Here is a 21,130-nt window from a genome sequence, read left to right as displayed (position 1 = left end):
TAAATTTCTTTTCTTCAAGCATAGAGTTCAAAAAATATTTGTTGAGTAGATAAATGGCTCTATGGATGGATAGAGGAAACAAAGCAAAAAAAAAAAATAAATAGTTGGCTATCTTTGTTTCAAAATTATATATCAAAGTTGTATTTCCTAAGAAGCAGGAAACCAGTGTGCATATTAATCTTAGATGCACTGTCCTGAACTTTGTTTTTAATATCATAAAACTAATATTTATGAGATGCTTAAGTGTCTGAGATTTCAGTTAGTGAGATGAAAAATCTGCTGCTGGTTACTATAATTAGTTTAAAATTCCCTGTGGGAAACTTGCATTCATAACAGGAAATAAAATATAGAGGGACCTCTGTCACTAGCCATTTATTTTTAAGAGTTTCAGAAGATAAGCTTTTCAAAATTTTCAAAAAGTCAAGAAATGGTACAGCCACGGCATTAATATGTAATCGTAGTATATGGCACAGCTATTGGAAAAGAGGAGAAAATGTTATCATGATCGTCAGATGATATGATTATATACCCAGAAAAGTCATGAGAATTAAATTTAATTCTCACAAGGAGAAAGTGAGTTCAGTTAAGTTGCCAGAAATGAGATAACGAAATAAAGTGAAATGGAACCAATAGTTTTCTTGTTTTCTAGCAATAACTGGGTAGAATATAGACTAGACAAATATTTCATTGGTAATTGCTTCATAAACCATAAGACAGCTAGGAATACAGCTAAAGGAAAATGTATTAGATTGGCATAAGAATTAATAAACTTTGCTGAGAGATATAAAACAATTTTTGAATAAAACTGAGAGATACTTATAGATTAGCATTTTTGTCATTTAAAAATATTAGTTTCACTAAATTTGTAGATTCAGGACAATTTTGATAAAATCTCAAGGGTTTTTTTTAATTGTTGGGGAGGTTGTTACGAGTACATGGAAGAAGTTGAAAAATGATTTTGGCATTTGTCTGGAAATGGCAGCAGATGAAGACAGAACATAAATTTTTTTTTTTTTTTTTTTTTTGAGACAGAGCCTCAAGCTGTCCCCCTGGGCAGAGTGCCGTGGCATTACAGCTCACAGCAACCTCCAACTCCTGGGCTCAAGCGAGTCTCCTGCCTCAGCCTCCCAAATAGCTGGGACCACAGGTGCCCGCCACAACACCCGGCTATTTTTTGGTTGCAGCCCTCATTGTTGTTTGGCGGGTCCGGGCTGGGGATTCAAACCCACCATCTTAGGTGTACGTGGCTGGTGCCTTAGCCGGTTGAGCTATAGGCGCCGAGCCAGAACATAAATTTCTGAAAAAGAACCACAATATGTGGGATCATCCTTCATGTATCCAGATGCATGTACTATTAATATAAAACAATGAAAACTATTATTCAGAAGAAATAGATATATCAGTGAAACTGATTAGAAATTTATTGAAAGAGATTCCACTGTATATTAGAGCTTAAGATGAAAATTAATAAATAAAACATATGCTCTATAAATTCAACTTGTACTATCACCAATTGATTCACTAATTGATTTAATTAAAAAGATAATCCACAAAAAATCAAAAGAAAACATTTTTCTCATTGTTTTCTCATTGATAACAGGCATAGAGGTCCTTCTAAGAATCAAAAGCATTAAATTGAGTTCCCCCCCTCCTTGGGTGGGTGTGGATTAATCTACTGGCTTCATGTTAGTACTGAATACATTAGATACTTGTGTTTTCCATTCTTGTGATACTTTACTAAAGAGAATGTTCTCCAACTCTGTCTAGGAAAATTCAATTTAATTCAAGTTGTGGGGAGAGGATAGGGAGAGGGAAGGAGGGATGGGGACTGGTGTGCTCCCACCTAATGGGCACCATGTAGAGATATGTGGCACATCTCCTGGGTGAGGGGACACAACCACAACAAGAACACTACCTAATAAACGCAAACCTTGTAACCTAATTGTTTGTATCCTTGAACTAATCTGAAATAAAAAAAATAAAAAGCAGTACAAAAAAAAGAACAAAAACTCAATTGTTAAATGCTTCAATGCATAGTTACATTTAGCTGGGAAAACTCCTGAATTTTGCCCAGTACCTACACCAAACTCAAAACTAACAGGTCAATAGCTCTTCCCAGTGCAGTGTAAATAGCAGCAGCGAGGAGGGATGGCTGGGTTATAGATTTGGCAGCCAGGCTCAGCAAAGAAAAAGTTGGGTAGTGAAAAGTAACCCCTCATGAGAAGAGAAACTTGGTAGAGCGGACATGTCCCTGCTGGATATACCATGGCCAGAACTCGGTCCACACACTACAGAAGTGACTGCACCACTGAACTAAATCAAATCTATATCAAGGAAGCGTCTACTTAATATTTGAGGGGAGGATTATATTGATAGTCAGCGAGTGAATGGGGAGCTGCAAGAAGATTTCTCTGCCCTGCCTTGAATCAGAAACAGCCATGCCTGGACAAACATCTCTTCATTCAAGATCAATGAATGAATAAAAAACAAACAAACCATAGCCAGAAATGCAACCAAGATCCAATATGACCCATGGAAAGATCTTCAAACTAAAAGTGGAGTCAAAAAGGCAGCTCATGGTTTATCATCAAAATGTGAAGAAATGTTCAGACAACATCTTGCTTTGTATTTTCAACAAATTTCCAGAAAGCGCATCCTTTCCTCGTGAAGCGAGGAAAGAGGGGAAAAAAAGATGACAAGTAGACAGACTGAGCTGAAAGGGACCCAAAGACAGCCAGAAATAAAAGTGGTGGTTGGCTGACACAGAAAGAAATGATAGGAAACCAACATTACCGTAGCAGAATCAAAATCTGGACTCGACGCAGGAAAGTGCACTACCCAAGTGGAGTCAGCGAAATGGAGACTATACCTGAGACATATTTATTTACACAACAGAGAGAAAAGTAAGAAAGAGATTAAACTGATCAGAGAGCTATTGACAGATATGGAAGTCAGAAAACAGAGATGCAACACAAGGACTATTAATGTTCCTGCCGAGAAATAAATAAATAAACAAACAAATGAAATTGAAGCAACCATTAAAAGGTAGAACTAAGGGAATCTTGGGAAGTTCTAAAAAGAGCTGAGAAAAAGATTCAAACAGATTTCCACATCCTGGGCAAAGCTAGTGAAAAGCTTTGTGAACCCAGAACCCGTAGACATTATGAAGATGATGGAAGATTTCTAAAGTTATTTAGCCTCCCCCCCCCACCCAAGGAGCTAATTACAAACAAATTGACTGGCTTCCAACTTCTCTTTTGTGGCAGAAAAACAGTAAAAGTCAATAGAAAAATATCTATACAGGTTTGAGGGGAAATTTTAATAATCAAAATAATATATTCAATCATATTATGTTTCCAACATGAAAATGAAAAATATTCTCAGATATGCAAAGGGTAAAAACATAACAGTTCCCAGGAATCCCACTTTGAAGGATATATCCAAGAGGAGAAAATCAGCCAGGGGATTAAATACGTATGTATCAGAATGTGGTCACAGCATAATTTGTGAATATAAACAATTAGAACCCATGTAAAATGTCAAGCAACAGGAAATGCTAAAATAGATTCTATTTTCCTATCATCAGACACTAAGCAGCTCTTAAAAATCATGTTGTCTAGCAATGTAGAATCTTAGGCCCTGATGTTTATCATGTGATATCAAATATTATATATTTTTTCTTGAGAAAGCCAATGTTTTGTCACCAGAAAATAAAGCAAACATTCTAGGACAAAAATTCTAAAAATACCCCCTGGGCTTTTATTCTCGTAAACATGTCATTTTCTCCTTTAAAGTTAAACTACGGGTCAAATGTTACTACCATCTAGGGACAAGCATGTATGAAATATGGGTGCACTTTCCAGGCTGAACATCTTGAAAGGGAAGAAAGTTGAGAACTAGGGGAAATCACATTGTTTTCCTGAGTTGGACGCATTTTTGTTACTGTGAACCGTGCTCATTTAGAGGATATAGGGATATCACAGATTATAATTTGTTGTCCAAATTGTGTAGCAGAAATTATGTGCTGCTGAAAAATAACTCTCAAGATAAAATATAGTTTACTATTTAAATGACTTGATATCAATATGAATAGTTCCAACTCACAATGAGTGGATTGTTGAGGGGTGGGGCATGGCCAACTTTTAAGAAAAGAGATTAAATAAAAGAACGAATAGAGTGACAATGGCTTGCAAATTGTAGCTTTCTAATAACAGCAAAATTTGCATAACACTTTTCATAGAGTTGGCGTAAAGCTGTTCAATTATAACTACTTATTATTGCTTCTAATAATAAAGCATAACTAATAGAAATTAACCACTAAGAGACCACATGTGACAATTTGAACATTACATTTAGAATTTTGCTCCTCCTTATCTTTGCCTCCTTTGATTTTACAAGATTTTAGAAGAAAAGGGAAGATACTAAGGGGGGGAAAAGGTATTTTTTATTTTATTTTTTTAACAGCAATAATGAGCATAGAATTTCCTTCTTTCTGTGTTTTATATACTTAGAGATACTATGCTATGAGTTGGTCCCTTTGGAGACTCAGCACATATTTTTGGAATGGTTGGTTAAGGTTTGGGGTGAAACATGAGTCTACAGTATCAGGTACCTGTAATCGGGCTTTAACCAACTAAGCTATTGAAGACCCTCAACCACAACTATAAAATATCATGAAAAGTAAATTGGTGTACAAAAAATAAGCAGACATTAAATCCAGAAGTAATAAATAGAGAGAGGAATATTGGCCAAGAAATACTGTTTATAATGCATCACAGAACACTGGCTGGAATGATAAATCAAGGTAAGTTTGGAACATATGATGAAAGATTTGCCGTATATGTTTTGATTCACACTCAATGTTTCCTAAGCTTGAGTAAACCTATATTTAGGCATAAAATTCACATGTAGAGCAATTAATTTGCTTGCAGATTCAACTGGGAACTGCTTATGAAGCTGTATAAAATAAAAACGATGCCACTGAACCAAAACTGATTTGAAATAGGGAGCAGAAGACATCATTACTTAATTATTTTGCTTTAAGTAGCACTGTTGCCTTAACAGCTATGACCCTTCACATTGGCATACACATACATTAATGCTCTAGGTTGTCACATTAACTGTAATAAAATAAATTACTAATGAAATCAATAAACAAGAGAAACAGGTATGTAAGAAATGAAACCATCCCTAACAATATCAGACTCCAACTCCAGCACTTCCCTGTCCTAAACTCAGAGCGTATCTCTTCTCCTGTTCCCTTTAACTCTTCCGTCCTACTTTTAAAGGGAATCAAAGGAGAATTTAAAAAATCAGAATAGCCTACCATTTTTAAGAAAAAAAAAAAAGCCTCAGTTCCCTGCCAGTTTTTATGTTATTAAGATAAAGCCAGGATTCGGGTGCTTGTTTCTCCAAATATTTTTGAAAATAAACTAGTAAAGCACGTTGCAGGTCTTAGTGAATCATCTTTCTGGAGAAACCTGCTGGATAATCTCGGAGCTCTCTTCATGTTTTAGTTAAAAATTTTAATGCAATTATTATTAATCAGTGGGCATTTACATAGAATTTATACAGTGAACAGTGCTTCTAGCACGCATTATCTCATTCAGTTTCAGAAGTAAACAGTAGGTACCAAATGGATTGGTTTCGAGACTGTCAGCCTCCACAATAAGAAAGAATTCCAATTACTGGTTTCATTATTTAGGGTACCTAACACTTTCTTCCCAAGATTACCAGTATCAGTCTCATTGTGACCCCGTAAGTGATTCAGATTCATGATTGCCTCAGTGCTATTTACAGAACAGCAATAAGTATATTAAGAAAATCTGCTGGCTTTACTATAAAGCCGACTGTAACCAGCTCATAAAGCCGATATCTGTGTCCTTCAGCAGGAAGGAAAAAGCTCGTCTGGGGGAGCTGGTCCTGTATGTGGTTTGGTACAATAGATCTCTTTTTCTTTATGGGGTCAAAAATTCAGCAAGAGAAATTAATAAAAAGCCTTCTGAGAGAGAGAGAGAGATTCTCTCTACCACCAATCTCGCTGCCCTCCTGCCACCAAAAGCTAGAGACTGGGAACTTTGGAAACAGAAGTTTATTCACAGTGGTTAACTAAAAGCAGACTTCTCTGGATCAGAAGTTCAATTTACATACTGTATAAAGCGTCAGAACAATATTCTGGTTTCTTACACACACTGCTGATTTTATTGTATCCTTTATAGCTTTTATCCTCATATACAATTTTCCCCATCCTAGGTTTTAGATAATTTTTTAACATAAAGACTAGTCAGTCACATTTTCTGTTTGAAATAAAGACACAAAGTGGTTTGGAGTAAATGTTTGAAGTTCAATAGTCATGCACCCATGTGCAATGCATATGGACGTGTGTGCGTGTATGTTGAGAGAACTAACAGGACCAAAGATACTGCGAGCTCTCAAAATGCTAAAGTTCTCAAATTCTTCTTAGTTGATCCATAAAACATTGATGTGAGAGTCCTGTTTATAAGTTGGGGCAGGCAGGTTGTGTTTAAATTCTGAACTCCAAATAGAAATTTCGGCCAAGTTTAGAGGTTAGTTCCAATTTAAGATCCACATGGAACAAATCTCTCAATTTTCTTATCAATAAAATGGGACAATACTAGATATCTCTTAGGTAACTGGGAACATTACATTAGGAAGAAACAATTTTTTGAAAGGAAATTGCCTAGGACATAGGAGGCTCTTTAAAAGGCATTAATTGTTTTCTACACTATTCACTATCTATTATTTAATTTCAAAACGAAGGAAAATTGTGCGGCTGTGTGGACTTGGCCTTGAATTTGTCTTAGGGGGAAGATATGAGCACTAAACTCACTTTCTTTTGAAAATTGCAACAATAATTACACAGGAAGTTAAAATATTAAGATACCTTGTAATAGCTCTCCCCTTGCCTAAATATCACATTCAAGAAAAAGAAGGGCTGTAAAATAATTTTGTTCCTCTAAGTTAGAAAAAATAAAAATAAATTTTACATAGGTACATTTACTAAACTCATTTTTTTTTACTCAGGGTTTAAGTAAATTAAGAAAGCGAATTGGCTGTCACCCTCATAGAAAGAGCCTCCACCTGCTGGGTTGTGGTGACACTTGGATGCTTTGCTAATTAATAAAAGTTAATTATCATTTTGTAGGCAATTGGGGACCACTTTTGTGAGAATCCTAACTTTGACACCACTTGGAAGGGCCTATGCCAAGGGTAGCAAATGAAAGTCATCTGGTCTTCCCTTCCCCCTCTCCTGCCCATGACAGGCATCACTAATTGATCCCAGCATTTTTCCCTCTGAGTCTAGACTTGGCAACCAAAAACTTTTCAAAACAAGTTTCAAGGCAGGCAGCCACCACCAACTGATCAGAATTCTCTTGTGGGTTGAAACCATCCCCAAAGTAGGCTGAAGTTTACTTTTGAACTATTTATGAAATCAAAGAGCAGAAAAGGTGTGCTTTCTGAATAAATTAGCAATCTTAATATAATCCTAATGAGAGTATTACCCTACTTAGGAGAGCAAGCTTCTCAGGAGTTTTATAACCATTTATTTAGAGGAAACACCTATAATAATACTTACAAATCATTCTTGTACCTTTATTAATAAGAACTTCTTAAGGGTCATTAGTAGATAAAATACTCCTGGCCAGCTCAAATTGCTGCATGCCATTATAATTAATAAAACCATACATCTTTATGAATAGTCTATAATTCAGGCTTTTAAGTAATTAAATTGAAGTTTTATTATATTTGTTTCATTTTCTATAGTAGGAGATAAACGTAACCCTATTCCAGAGCAGACCTGTCCTCTCTCTCACCCAGACAAGCCTCTGTTTTAAGGGCAGTGTAAAGATGTACCCAGAACTGATTTCTTCAAAACAAGCACTATGAAACAAACGTCTGATTCTTTGACCAGTGTGCACCAGCAGCGAAACAAACAGGCTATTATATTTGTGGCGAAGAATGAGATTACAAAGTCAGCGAGGAACAATGCACATTATCTGTCCGTTGGTCTACATTGTAAAACAAAGGCACAAAAGTGCTGTTAATATGCGGAAAAAGTCAAAGTCTCATGTTTCCCAACTATAACTTGAACTTCACCTTGGAAGTGAGAACAATGTAACCTAAACATCTGTACCCTCATAGTAATTTAAAAGAAAAAGAAAAACGAAATTAAATTTAAAAAAAGGAAAAAAGCTTCATGGTTCTCAGTGAACTTCAGTGGTCTGGAGGATCATCCTGAAGGCAAGCTGATGTGTCTCTACCCGTCTACATATTTTTCTTAGCAGATGACATGCTCTCCTTCGCTTTTCTGCTTTTGACCCATCCAGCAGCATGACTGGGTGCTGGCCTAGTTTTCTCTCTGCATTCTTTAATTTGTTGCTTTCAAACTTACAGCCTGTGTTTATTCAGGGCAGCTACAAAAGTCACGTTTGAAATGCATGAAAACTTAAATTCATTGGAAATATTTCACTAGTGGGTTTTTTCAATTTTTAATTCTAGGTATGTGATAATATTTGACATAAACTAAGTAGAACTTAAGAATCGCATTGGAATTTTACTAGCATTTCCATGACCTAATCCTGTAAATTAGCCTTGGAACTGTGAGGAATGTTGAAGCCACCATTATCCAATGTTACGTGAGATGAGTTGTTTTTCATTTAGTCATTCTTAGCCAGAGGCGGAGGTAAAAATGCTGTCCGGACTATGCCTGTGAACAAGGGTGTGGTTCTTTTTCCTGCCTTTCTGATTTGATTTAAGACATGTCTCAGGAAAGCAAGCAGGAATCCGCAGAGTTTTCCTCTACCCACTCATTTTTTTTTTCTTTCCATTTCTAATGAATGGTAACAAAACAAGGTCCATGCTGGAGGCTAGAAACCTCAGGCACCCAGCCCTGGCCAGACTGAATAAAATAGTTTTGTTTCTGGGCAAAATTAACTCTTAATTTCTTTGTTTTTCCTCCAAGGGTAAGGAGGAAAGAAGAAAAAAAAAAGAAAGAAAGAAAAGAAGAAAATAAACGGTACAATGCTCAGTTGCCTATGATTTCAGTTTCTACATGAGGATGGATAAACCTCAGAAGCAACTCATTAGAGGGAAGCTGTGGACTTCGACACCCTTCTCCCCTTTCTTTGCTTGCTGCCATTCCCTGCTTCCTCTAAGGCCCAGTTCATCTCTTCTTAGAAGATCATTCCCAGCCCTGCCCCCTGCCCCCTGCCCCTACAGCTCTGGAAAGCCAGACCTGCCCTCCCTGACCCCCGTGCCCACTCTCCTTTCTTCCTCATCTTCTTGAGGTCGACCTTGTTGCCACTGGGTCTGGCTAGAACCAGAACATGAGCCAGCCAAGCCCAGTGGCCAAGCTAATGCATCTTTGCAGCCCAGCACCCAGCACAGGACCCAGCACATACTAACTACTCACCTAGGGTTTGTTGACTGACTAAGCAAACGAACCACCTAAAAGCAGTCCTAAGAAGATGTAAGGACTTTGATTTTTCATCCTTTAGAACAAACTGAAAATGCCTCTACCTCAGCTGCAGGGGGAGTTGATGTGTCCAAAGAGCATTGTCTTTTGGTCACCTCTCTCTTCCATATCCACAGTCCACACCTGCCAGTGGCCACTACAATGACCATCACAGGGTGTGAAGCAGTAACAGAGGGGTTGACTGCACTGGTAATGCTCTAAGCTCATATCCAAGCTCTGGGGCTGAGACTGAGGGTGTGATGTTCACCCCTTTAGATGACAGTGAGGGGCCCGGCCCGTGCATGGTGGCTGCCCAGCCTGCATTAGCCTTCCTTCCTCCAGCACCACTCTCAGACGATGATGACATTGGACAGTAACTCTCTATTGCCAGTTAGAGTAGCATCCCTACAGATCTAAGCTTAACTGTCAATCAAGCACTATAAAGGAGAACAAAACCAAGTCCTGCTTATTCCAAGCTGTTTGAATAACTATTAGGTGTTTCCACCCCTCATCCTAGGGGCTCTTGGAAATTCCCATTTTTTATTATGTCAACTGAAGTGTGGGTTTCTCTTCTAGACTCTAACGTTCTTGGGGACTGAGAATGTCTCTGTCACCCACATGGGGCACAATGCAAGTCCCAGGCACGAGGGTGTGCCCTGCAAAACCAAAGCTCATGGTCAGGATTATATTTCCAGTGAAAGTTGGCAGGTGACAGGACTGTTAATGCTACTGTTGTCTTGCAGACAGGCCTGGCTGTAAAACCCCTCAGAGCAGAGCCAGCCACCTCCTCACCTCTGCTGACCTGACCCATCCCAGGGAGCCAACAGGACCCTAGAGGGCAGTGGCCCTGCTGGGCATGGGCTGTGCCTCAGCTGGCTGATGGAATCCAAGGAAAGGATGAACACTGGCTCCAAAGAAAGCAAAATATTTGAGCCAAGTACCTGCTCCCCATTCTTTCCTAGATCCAAACACCCCAAAGCGCAAGGACAAACATAAGAAATTACCTTTTGGGTTCCGAAGATACATTTTGTGATTGAAGTTTCTAGAAGTCTAGGAGTATGGATGAGTTTGCTAAAATCCTACCCATTTCCTTATAACTAACTCAGGGTTGAAGGAGACACGTGATGTGGGAACTCAGGCCCAGCCTTTCCTTGTAAGAGGCATCGGAAGTGTCTCGAATCAGGCAATTTCCTTTCTGAGGAACCCTATGTGTACACACAATAAGACCTCATTTCCTCCCATTGGCTTTTGTTTGAGCAGTTTCCTTTGAAATGGGATGTAGTCCACTCTCCTTCACAGTTGTCTAAATCCAGGCATCCTTCTCAGCTCAACACAAGGCCCACTCTAGGCAGTCAGACCCAACTCTCCCTCCCTCCCACCTCAGATTGTGCGTTGAATATCTGGGTCCAGGATGAATGGTGTTGGTCTCAAGTGTTGTGGCGCCTGCCTGTGTGCAGAGGTGCATCATGCTTGCACACGTGTGTCTTAACTGTAATTTCAGTTGCTGGCTACCGATCATTTGTGTTGTGCTTCCTTTACACAGCATCCGGGTATGAGGCACACAGTTTGGGTTTTAATCAATGCCTTTCGAATGGAGAGCCTGGGCCTTTCAAAAACGATGCACAATAGATTTGAACATTTGCAGATCTACGTTGATTTGGAAAAATTAGAAAATCCCTTCCCGAAGTGAAAGCTGAAACTCAGACTTTTAGATCTCCCGGAGTAGCAGACATTTTCCTTTGTGCTCCCTCCTCTATTTTTGAATGTCTTTTTCACTCTTCTGTTCTTATTTTTCCCTGCGTGCTGATCAAATGGATTCCGTACCACACTTCTCTCTTCATTTTGTGTGTGACCCAAATCTCATGACCCAGAGCTCCACCAAACACCTAACTTGTGAAAGTATCTCTACTGCGGATGGGTTCTCAGTGGGGGGGAAATAAAAGAGCAAGTGAGTCTCCCAACACAGGCAAGTGGGTCACCATATCCAGGAAGGAAGGAAAGTTTAGCTCCAGGAAACACCTTGAAGCAATTTTTACTTAGTCATTCTCTGAGCAAAAAAGAGGCTAACCTTTCCTTGGGGACCAGACAGCCAGAATGGACTGGCAGATGTCATGACAGTATTTCTTGGGCCCAGAGGAAATTCATTCATTCATTCATTCATTTATTTGTACAAGTTTGAGTTCAGGAGTTTGGGCCCAATGTGAACCAGTTACCATCTGCTTAAACAACCTAAAAACAGCCCGGGTGAGGACAGAAACAATTTTATCTGTGCCAAAACAGCTCAAGGCATGGCCAATCATGGAGCCCGTTCAAGTGCTCCATTTTCACACTTGCACTATATGAAACTTTCCAAATGTAGCCCAGCTCTGCTGTTTTCAAAAGCAACTACATTTCAATCATCCTGGAAATACTATAATTCCTTGAGTCTGGGGTAGCATGCTCCAGTGCCTTTCCATCTCATTCAAATGTAAACATCCCCCAAAGGCTTTTGTAAAATATAAAGCCTTCTTGCATTTTGCTAAAAGAACAATGAGGTCTTTGTGAGTGATAGCAAGACTTTGCAGAAATAGTCAAGCCGAAGTCCCTCCTTTATCTGGAATTGCTTAGAAGGTCTGCAGCATTAATTGGTGGTTATTCTCCAACAATTTTACGTTCACCCCACAGACACATATATTATTTATTATGTATCAAGAGTATATTCTGTGCAGTTGTAGAAAGTTTTTTTACAAGGGTGACCTCATTTAATCTTAATTATCACCCAAAGAAGTGGACATTATTACCCCTTTTTAAAGATGAGAAAATTAAGATTAAAACAGATTTCTAAATTTTCCTGAAGTTGTTGCACTTCATCTGTGGCAGAGCCAGAATTTAAATGGTCTCTTAACTCTTGTACTGGGGGGTCTGTGACTAACTTGTGTCTACATTTTTGTGTGTTCTTGTAATAAATGTAGATTCCTGGGCCCCTCCCCAGATCTCCCAATTCAGAATCTTGGGAATGGAGGCCTGTGATTCTGACTTTTTAACAAGGTTCCCAAGAGATCATGTGGCTATAACCCCCCAAGTTTTGGAGTAATTGTTAAGAGCTTTTGAAGTGGGTATGGAGTTGGGTGGAGAAGTGAAGATAGTGCAGAAATACGACCTCGTCCCAGTGGCTGCAAGTCTCACTCTGGCCCTGACTGTGGATGTGCTTGTCTTTTATTAAGTTTTCAAGTGGCCCTCAAGGGTGAAGAAATAGGCCAGTCCACTTTGTGAGATGTGCTGCACACTCTGTGCCACCGAACGTAACAGGAACGTTTCCTACAGCAATCAAGCAACTAAAACTAGTTTCAAAGTTAGGAGGCTCCAGTTTGGACATTTCACCATTGGTTTCCCTCTGCCCATTGCATTCATCAGCCAAACTTCTTCTCGGAAGTTTAAATAAAAGAAGATTGAGCTGGCCTCTCTTCAGGACTGAAGGATGACTTCGTAGGGAAAATATACGTTCTCTTTTTGTGGTACTAGAAACTTCTAGGTGTATTTGTGTAGATGATGGATTATGAATTTCTGTGAATATAACTCATAGCTAATAACTATAGACATGCCGGTTTGCATAATAAAACATCTCAATTGGAGGGCGGCACCTGTGGCTCAAAGGAGTAAGGCGCCAGCCCCAAATGCTGGAGGTGGTGGGTTCATACCGAGCCCCGGCCAAAAACTGCAAAGTAAATAAATAAAAATAAAACATCTCAATTATTCAACTGTATTCCAGAAACATTTGTTGAGCATATACAACTTATCAGACATTGGCTCAAGCTTAAAATGTGTAGGGATTACTCCAATAAGGAGACATTAAAATGTTCTGTATGATCTTGTGTTTTAGGATAAAAGTGCTGGGTTCGTGTATGTCTCTGCAATCCAATGCTAGGAAGGAAAAGGCCAAGGAAACAATAAAATAGCAGAAGCACAACAACTAGAACGCAGAGCATTCTAGTGATAGTTAGGCCTGCATGGATGTAGAGCTTGTCGTTATAGTTAGGCCTGTAAGGGTGGAGAGCTCATCTTTGGCCGGGGGATGGGGACCAAGGCAGGACATTAGCCTCTCCCCAACAGAGTTATTTTGAATATAGCAGAATTCATTTCAAGGCAAAGACTTCTGGGAGCTTTCTTAGAAAAGCATTTAGACCTCAATTTGCCACCTTCTTTCAAATGTATCTGATGTTTTTCACCTTTTCTGTTACAGCAGAAAAGAAACCTTTATTCTGACAAATTTTCAAAAACGATTTCTTCCCAGCCCATCCATTCCCTCCTCAAAGCTGCGCAGGTGCCACCTGCCAGCCTGGTACACGCTCCCCTCTAATCTGACTCCCTTTCCTTCACCTAGCTTTCTCCACTCACTGCCCTCTTTGCTTGCCTTGTCTATCCCAGGCTTCCTCCCTAACCCTTTCACTTTCTACTCCCCCAGTGCCTTGCAGCTCAGCTTCCCACTCACTACTCTTCCCAGAGAACTCTCCCCACAGTCAGGGGTGTTGTCTTAGCTTCTCCACATCATAGTGCCAGGCTAAGTCTTCATCTGTGCTGAACTTTCTTTATGATCTGGCATTATTTCCCATTATCTCTGAGGTTTAAGAAACTCTAATCTAGGACACAGTGAATAGTGTGCTGCTTTGTCACAGATCTGAAGGAAGCCAGAGAGGTTGCAGGCCTAGCCACCTGGTCCACGGTGCCTCCACCTTGGATGAAATGCTCTTCACCCGGGTTTCTATGCCAGTGGAAGCGAACCCAGAAAATTCCCTGAAAGGCAAGTGGTCCCCAAGGCTGTGTCTAGATTACATTTAGCCATCTCGATTCCTTTTATGTTTATGATTTCAAATATTAGTCCTCCATGGATGAATCTCAAACATACATGCAGCTTTGCACATTACAGAAGCCTCGGACCTACACTTCTAAGAGGACATTGCAACTTAACTTAACCTTCCTATCTTCCCCCATCCTCCTGTGTGCCTGTTGTTGGTGTCACTGATACTTCTGTTCCCTAAATTCGTGGTCACCAGGTCATCTTGGACCCCCTCCCTTTCCTTTGGCCTGAATAAATTCTTCCCAAGCGCTTAGTAAGTGGCTCCTTGGATCTGCACATCACCTCTCATCTAATTCTCACTGCCGCTCTTCCAGCTCCTGCCTTCATGACCAGCCCAAGCATCTGCAGTGCTTGAGTCTAACCTGTGCTCATAGAACGATTTCCCTAAAGCAATGTCTGAGCCCATTATTTACCTGCTCACACATATGTGGTGGCTCTTTGCTGCCTTCCGAATGAAATTAGAAATCCATAGGATGGCCTTCAAAGTCATTAACAATGTAGGTCATGCCAAGTGCTCTCTGGACTGTACCCCGTGTTCCAGGGAAGGCTGTGTAGCGGCTTTGTAAGTGTGCAAGCACACTGTTATCTTACCCACCCTCAAGGCCGCTTCTGATGCTGTCTCCTGCAAGAAGCTTCCCCACCTGCTAATTCTACTCACAAGGCACTTTATACCTCCCCTGTGGCGTGGAGTGCTGTCACCACGGTGATTTATTCACGCATCTTCCTAGTCATAGTACAGCACAAATTCCACGAGGAGAAAGAAAATGGGGGAAATTGAAGTAATACTTTCCTCATCTTCCTGAACCTTTCATACAGTGTTTTTTTTTTTTTTTTTTTTTTTGAAAACTGTCCTATAGCCAGTGAAAACTTCTGGAGCACACACTTGCCCTGGCAGAGCAGGCCAAGATTAATTTCACAACGGCATCAATCCCTTCCTATCAACAAAGGGTTCTTCACCTTGCACAACGCATTTCCAGTGCATTGTTTTACCAAAGCTTCACAAAAACCCCGAGAGGTGGGCACGGTCATCTCTATTTAAACACATGAAGAATCCACAGCTCTGAGCTATTTGGTGACACTCGTGTGTGTAGCCTACGGGAGTCCAGGATTCAAATCTTTATCACTGACCCACAAGCTTTGGGTTCTTACCATTCTTAGCTGCCCACTCTTATTTATTTTTTGAAATCCGCATGCACCCTCTCGACCTCCACAGACTTAGAAGCATCGAGGCCTACACAGCAAGAGAGAGCAAAGGACTTTGTTATCTGCAGTCCCCACGCTCTGCCCTCCCTCTGCCATCTTCACTCCCAAATAGGAGAAAAAGAAGCTCTACACAAAAACTTTCACGGGGTTGAATAAAACAAACAAAGGAAGAAGCAAGGAGATATTTTGTCCCGGATGACAAAGTGACAATTGTTATTGTTGTCATTATTACTGCCAAGATCCTAGCAGTTAACACTGACCATCTCCTTTCCTTTCAGGTTCCATGTTTGTGGCATTGACTTCCCAAGGGCCCAGGGTGGGACACTAAACGGGCTGTATGGGGCTTCGTGGGTCTGGTTATAGGTGGACTCAGAGATCCACTGCTGAAATCCCGGAAAGTTCCAGAGGAGAGAACCAGGGAAGAAGGGGAGCGGAGGTGAGAACAGAATAGGAATACAGGAGGCCTGCCAGCTCTGCTTTCTCTCTGATAATACACAGCAGGGTGGCCAGCTCCATTTTAAAAACTTTTTTATCAAAGACGAAACAGGCCTTTTAACCTCACAAGTGAACACATCTGCATAAGCCCTACTCAGATTAAGACATAAAATATTAGCAGAGCCCCCCCCCCCCGGGGTCCCTTGAGACACCAGCCGGTCCCCGTGGACAACCACTGTCCCCAGGGCTACCTAACCGGCTGGCTTAGCCCCCACCCCGCTCCGGCCGGGTCGCCTGCGTTCTTCTGAGACGCCTGTTCTGGCAGCGACTGCCATTTCAAACCAAGGAGAAAAGAAAGTGGTGTGCGGGAGTAATTTTGTGTGTAGGAGAAAAGTGTTTCTAATTTTCAGTCCTGAAAATGTGAGGGGAAGAAGAAAGAGGCGAAGGAGGGAAGTCAGTCAGTAAATGCAGTCAGTCCTCGTCCTGCTTCCTCCATTAGAAGCTGGAAGGCTTCCAGCGCCATTCCAGGCCATTTTGAGAAAGGAAGCAAAAAAAAAAAAACCCAGCATCGCCCTCCCCACCTGCCACGGCCTGGTCCAGACCGGCCGGTTCCGAAGCCCACAACCCCCAAACGGGTGGACAGGCTGACGGTTATTACTGAACAGCGACATGTTCACTAGAAGCCTGATACTGTATGGAACATAAGGTTTTGATTTTTTTTTTTTTCTGTTTTTAACCAAGGAGCAAGATGGGGAGTGTCACAAATCTAACTCCAGGATTTGCTGGGTTCTGCCCAACTGTAATAGGAAACGCACTCCCAGGCCCACGCCCTCCCGCCTCTGCAGCTTGGGGCCCCAGGGAGGTAGGGGCGGCCGAGGGCCACTCGTGATTACCCCGAAGGCTCCGAATGTTCTCGGAGGTGGACACCATTCTGTTGACCTGACAAACACACAGGTGACGTCAGTGTTTTCCCTGTCTGCACTTACTTGTTAAACTGGAAGGAAGAGATCAGAGTGTCCAGTACCAATCCACAGCCCCAGAGCAATTAGCTCAAGACCCCACATGTATCTGGCTAAAGGGACTAATATGAACTCTGGGATTCACAAGGTTTTTAAACAGCAATGTTCTCTAACTTTGCATCTTGGATTATTGTTTGTCAGTGTTTACCAAAATAATCACTCCTCTCGGTTACATTCTCTGCTCAGTTATTTAGTGTGGTCTGGGTTATACAATATAAAGTTCACCCCAAGGGGGTAGGTAGCCATGGCTTTTGAGTGGTCAGCTAGAAAACTGGCAGTTTTTATTAAAAAGGCAAATTTTCAGCATGGCAACCAATACTAGCGAGGTTTATAGGGCATTAATAAAACCAGCAGTAGTAGAGAGTGGAAAAAAAAAAGAGTGTGCAGTAGAGGGATCTTGAGGTTAAATACCAACCTGAGAATTTTCCTAAGCAAAACCAGAGGGCTTGTCGCAACTGAAGTCTGAAAGCCTCCAAGCAGGCCCCAGGCTTTCTGGAGCTTGAAACCTGGCCTCCTCAGGGGAAATATTTCAACACCCTCCTCACCCTTCTCTGTTTGCTCAGCGTGTTCCTGAGTAGGCCTGGGTGGAACTGAGGGAAAAATCCTTCCTGATGTCTCCCTTTCCGAGGAAGGAGGGCAGGTTAGCGCAGTCTGCTGTTGACTGGAGCTGGGATTAATTAGCTCCCTCAGTGACCTTGGCACTGCTGATGGCAGAGCGTGTCTCTGAGCTGTTGGGGACTCTGCTGAGACCCACAGAGAAACCCAGGAGGACCAAGCGCTGCTGCTAAAATGGTCACCGTTTTGTTGAGTGAGAAAACAAAAATGATAAAAGAAACCCCCAAACATGTAGGTTGTCTCTAATGTGTGTTATTCAAATTGCTTATGTGGAGACATCTCTGTATCCGTCTATTGCTGTGTATCTGTTTATCTAAATCTCTACCTACCTGCCTGTCAGTCTACCAATCCTGCTCGTAGTCAGTTGGCAAGTTAGCGCCCAGCATATTGCTGGGTATTTGTGAAGGGTGCTAGCCTATTGTTGGGACTAAAGACAGTTTGAAAGCATCCTGTGCAGTTGTAGAAGACATCTGTCCCTGCTCAATTCACCTTCATCTATCAGCTTCCCCGCCCCCCACCTCTTCCCATGCTCAGGCTTGAACAGCACTAAGGAAAAGCTAAAAGTCCCAGCATTTTTTCTTGTATCATAGCTGGTTTAAGGTTCATTATGGGTCAACACAGCTAGAAAAACTGAGGGTCTTGGGTTGCATAAATGAAGGTATTATCTCCTGAATAGGGAGGTGCCATACTGGTCCTATCAGAGGAAGTTGACGTCTTCAAATATGTGAAGGGGCTGGTCTACAGAAGAGAGGTTTGACCTGCTTAGGATTCTTCTTGAGCCCCAGACAGGGTGAACGGTAAAGGGTTTGAGGAGCCACATTTCATTGTGGCATGAGAAAGAATTTTCTAGTAACATGTTACGGCTTGTATGTATTATTCGGGGAAGACATGCGGCAGCCAGAAACTGCTTGCCAGGCCTACGGTAGAGGGTAGCCATAGATTGTGCTAGACAAGAGACCTTTCCTCCGCTGCTCTCCCACTCGGAATTCCTGTCTAATTTTCATCTTATGTTTGTGTTTTTTGTTGGTCAGGTGTATCTCAAAGAGGAGGGGTTCTCTGAATCTTGAGCAATGGGAAGAGCTCCCCCACCAACTTTAGTGTCTTGCCACAGCAAACCACTGCTCTACTACCTGTATACCCAGAGGAACAAAGAAACTGTGGGAGTAGCAAGTCATGGGAAGTAAATAGTTAAAAGACCAAAGCTCTAGCTGGTCCCAGCAGCCCCAGAGGCAAGGAGTCACTTTGATCCTGCCTCTTAATTGCAGCCTAGTTGCACCAGGGAACTTTAAAGAAAAGAAACAGGGAAACTCTAGAGATAGGCTTTGTTTTGTTTCCTGAGGGGATGGTCTTTGTGGTGGCTGCCAGGAAGCTGAGCCTTTCGGGTTCACAGGATTGGTTTCCTAAGGGGGAAATGCATAGCTCCCCCACCAGCTGAGCGTCAGATGTGGGAGAACCTCAGAAACGTGGGGGTCTCTGTGTGCCATGCACAGGGATGCCAGGCACAGGCTTGGAAGAGAGGACAGCAGGTGGGAGAAGGCACCAGGGGTCAGCACAGATGGGGGGAGGCTGCGGAGAGAGGAGCGGGGAGACAGACCGAAGCAGCCCTGGACAGAGCAGCCAAACACCCGGCTGGGAGTATAGGGTCAGGTATGAAGGGAAATAGCGCTGCCCCAGGAGGGGAGGTCAAGGAAGAAGAAAGGATCTGGAGAGGGCAGCCGGGTCACAACAGTGCAAAACCTCTCATTTTTGGAATGGGTCTTGCAGGTGATAATGAGCTCTTGCCTGGAATGCCAATTTACAATATCTAAGTTGTGAAGCTTCGCCTTCTGTAGGTTCATTCAGCCTGCGAGCAGGTGTGCACACACGAAGGTGACTCGAGAGCAAGGAAAAGGCCAACCAGTAATGACACCAAATCTGGCTCTGCTGCCTAAGCCATCCCTGGCAAGTCACCACGTCCCTTTGTGAGGAGGGACTTCTGGCTGAAACTGAACTCAGGCCTGCACACTATGCCAGTAATTGCTTGTTTATGTTCTATTTAATGAGTTAGTGAGTTCTGCTCACGGTACTTGCAACTGTGAAAGGAGTTTTTCTAAAGCAAACTCCCTTTTGTCCCAAACCCCAAGTAAATACCTTTGGACAAGGGGTGTTTGGATCCTACCTACTTGGGTTTCACCCTTTGTCACTGGTCAGGGTGTGACCTTGGCAAGTAACTCGGTCTCTCTAAGCTTCATTTTCTCTCTGAAAAGGCCTAAGTCGAGGGCTTGCCTCATAGTAGTCTCTCAGTAAACTCCACAGACATTTGTTCTGTTTCATTCCCAAAAGGTTATTGGTACATTAAAAATGCATTTAAATAAACAGCCATCTGTGTGTGGACTAAATGGGCATCTGGGCAGGGAAGACTTCCTCCAAGTCAGGTTAACTGGACCCCTGGCTCTGGGGAAGGGGGGACCACGTGCAGGACACACAAGCACATGAAGCATCCAAGGAGGGGGACAGACAAGGGACACGGCCAGGACATACAGGGAGATAGGAGACTGCCCACAGTCAGCCACACCTGCCTGAACTTCCCTCAAACTATTCATTCCATAGCTACCTCATCTAATGATGTCTTCATTTCCATCACAAGACTTTAAAACTAGCACTTTTAAATAAATGCAATTTTAATGGTGAATAACACTTCCTCTACACTCTTCTACTTCTTTGGAGAGCAGGAGGAGAGAGTGGCATTATCTCACATCTGAAGGGAGTGAGCGAGTGTGTTAGAGTTCCTGGAACCAATTCATTGAGGGGGAGTAGGAATATCAGACTTTCAGGCTCCATTTCTGACCACTGGCTAGAAATAAAAGAATCCAAGTTGGATTTAGAGCACCTATATTCCTTAGGATAAATTAAAAAACTTCTGGAGCAGGTGTGTCAACAAACAACCACTATTCCCTGCAGGTGGCAACAAATCTCCTGGGGGATGTATGAGAGCCTGTGTCCTCAGAGAAGACAGACATCTTAGGAGCTAGAGACGCCCACCGGCTGGCTGGGTGGAGCCACAGAGCTGCGTGCAACTGTCAAGGACCAGCCTTCACACCTTCACCACCAGCAGTGTGGGCGCAAGGCGGGTGGGGTTCAGCCTCAGCTCTGTCCTCTAAGCCTGAGCAGCCTGGAAAGGCCTGCTATGCCCTGCAGAGAAACCCTAAAGGAGCTATCTCAGACCCAAATCTGCTACTTACACTGTCCACATCCCAGGCCAAGGGCAAGATTATTCATTAGGTAAGAAAACGGCTGAACTTACATCGTATGTATTATTCAGCTCATCATTTTAAAATGTCAATTTTCCTGCATGTTTGATAATGCATGTAATGTACTAACAGCATTGTGTGAGTTCTAACTCTTATACAGAAGTAACTGTCCTTATAACGGTTGTTTCTGCTATGTGTATATGTATATCTATATATATATTTTTTTTTTTTTTCTGGTAGGAGTATATGATCAAAAGAGATTGGAGAAGCCATAGGTCAAAATCTCAGGATGGAGGGACCGTGTGATGTGGGGTAGAGG

The 21,130-nt window shown here is 42.0% G+C and overlaps 1 protein-coding gene across 5 annotated transcripts in view; it reads right to left on the bottom strand.

Annotated features, from left to right (window-relative positions):
- Nucleotides 1-21,130, bottom strand: part of MBNL2 (muscleblind like splicing regulator 2) — a 160,761-nt gene that overhangs the window by 130,053 nt on the left and 9,578 nt on the right. Inside the window, exon 1 of one of the 5 annotated variants that reach the window (XM_023513118.1) lies at nt 10,480-10,633. The exons of the other annotated variants lie outside the window; for them this stretch is intronic. The gene's annotated coding sequence lies outside the window, so the exon portion shown is untranslated. Of the gene's footprint in view, nt 1-10,479; nt 10,634-21,130 lie in introns of those variants that run through there. 5 annotated transcript variants of the gene reach the window in all.

Source organism: Otolemur garnettii, unplaced genomic scaffold, assembly GCF_000181295.1.
Source record: "Otolemur garnettii isolate 467f Iridium unplaced genomic scaffold, OtoGar3 scaffold00034, whole genome shotgun sequence".
Classification (NCBI taxonomy): Eukaryota; Metazoa; Chordata; class Mammalia; order Primates; family Galagidae; genus Otolemur; species Otolemur garnettii.
Note: the sequence above shows the minus strand (reverse complement) of the source record. Positions and strands in the feature narration are given on the sequence as shown.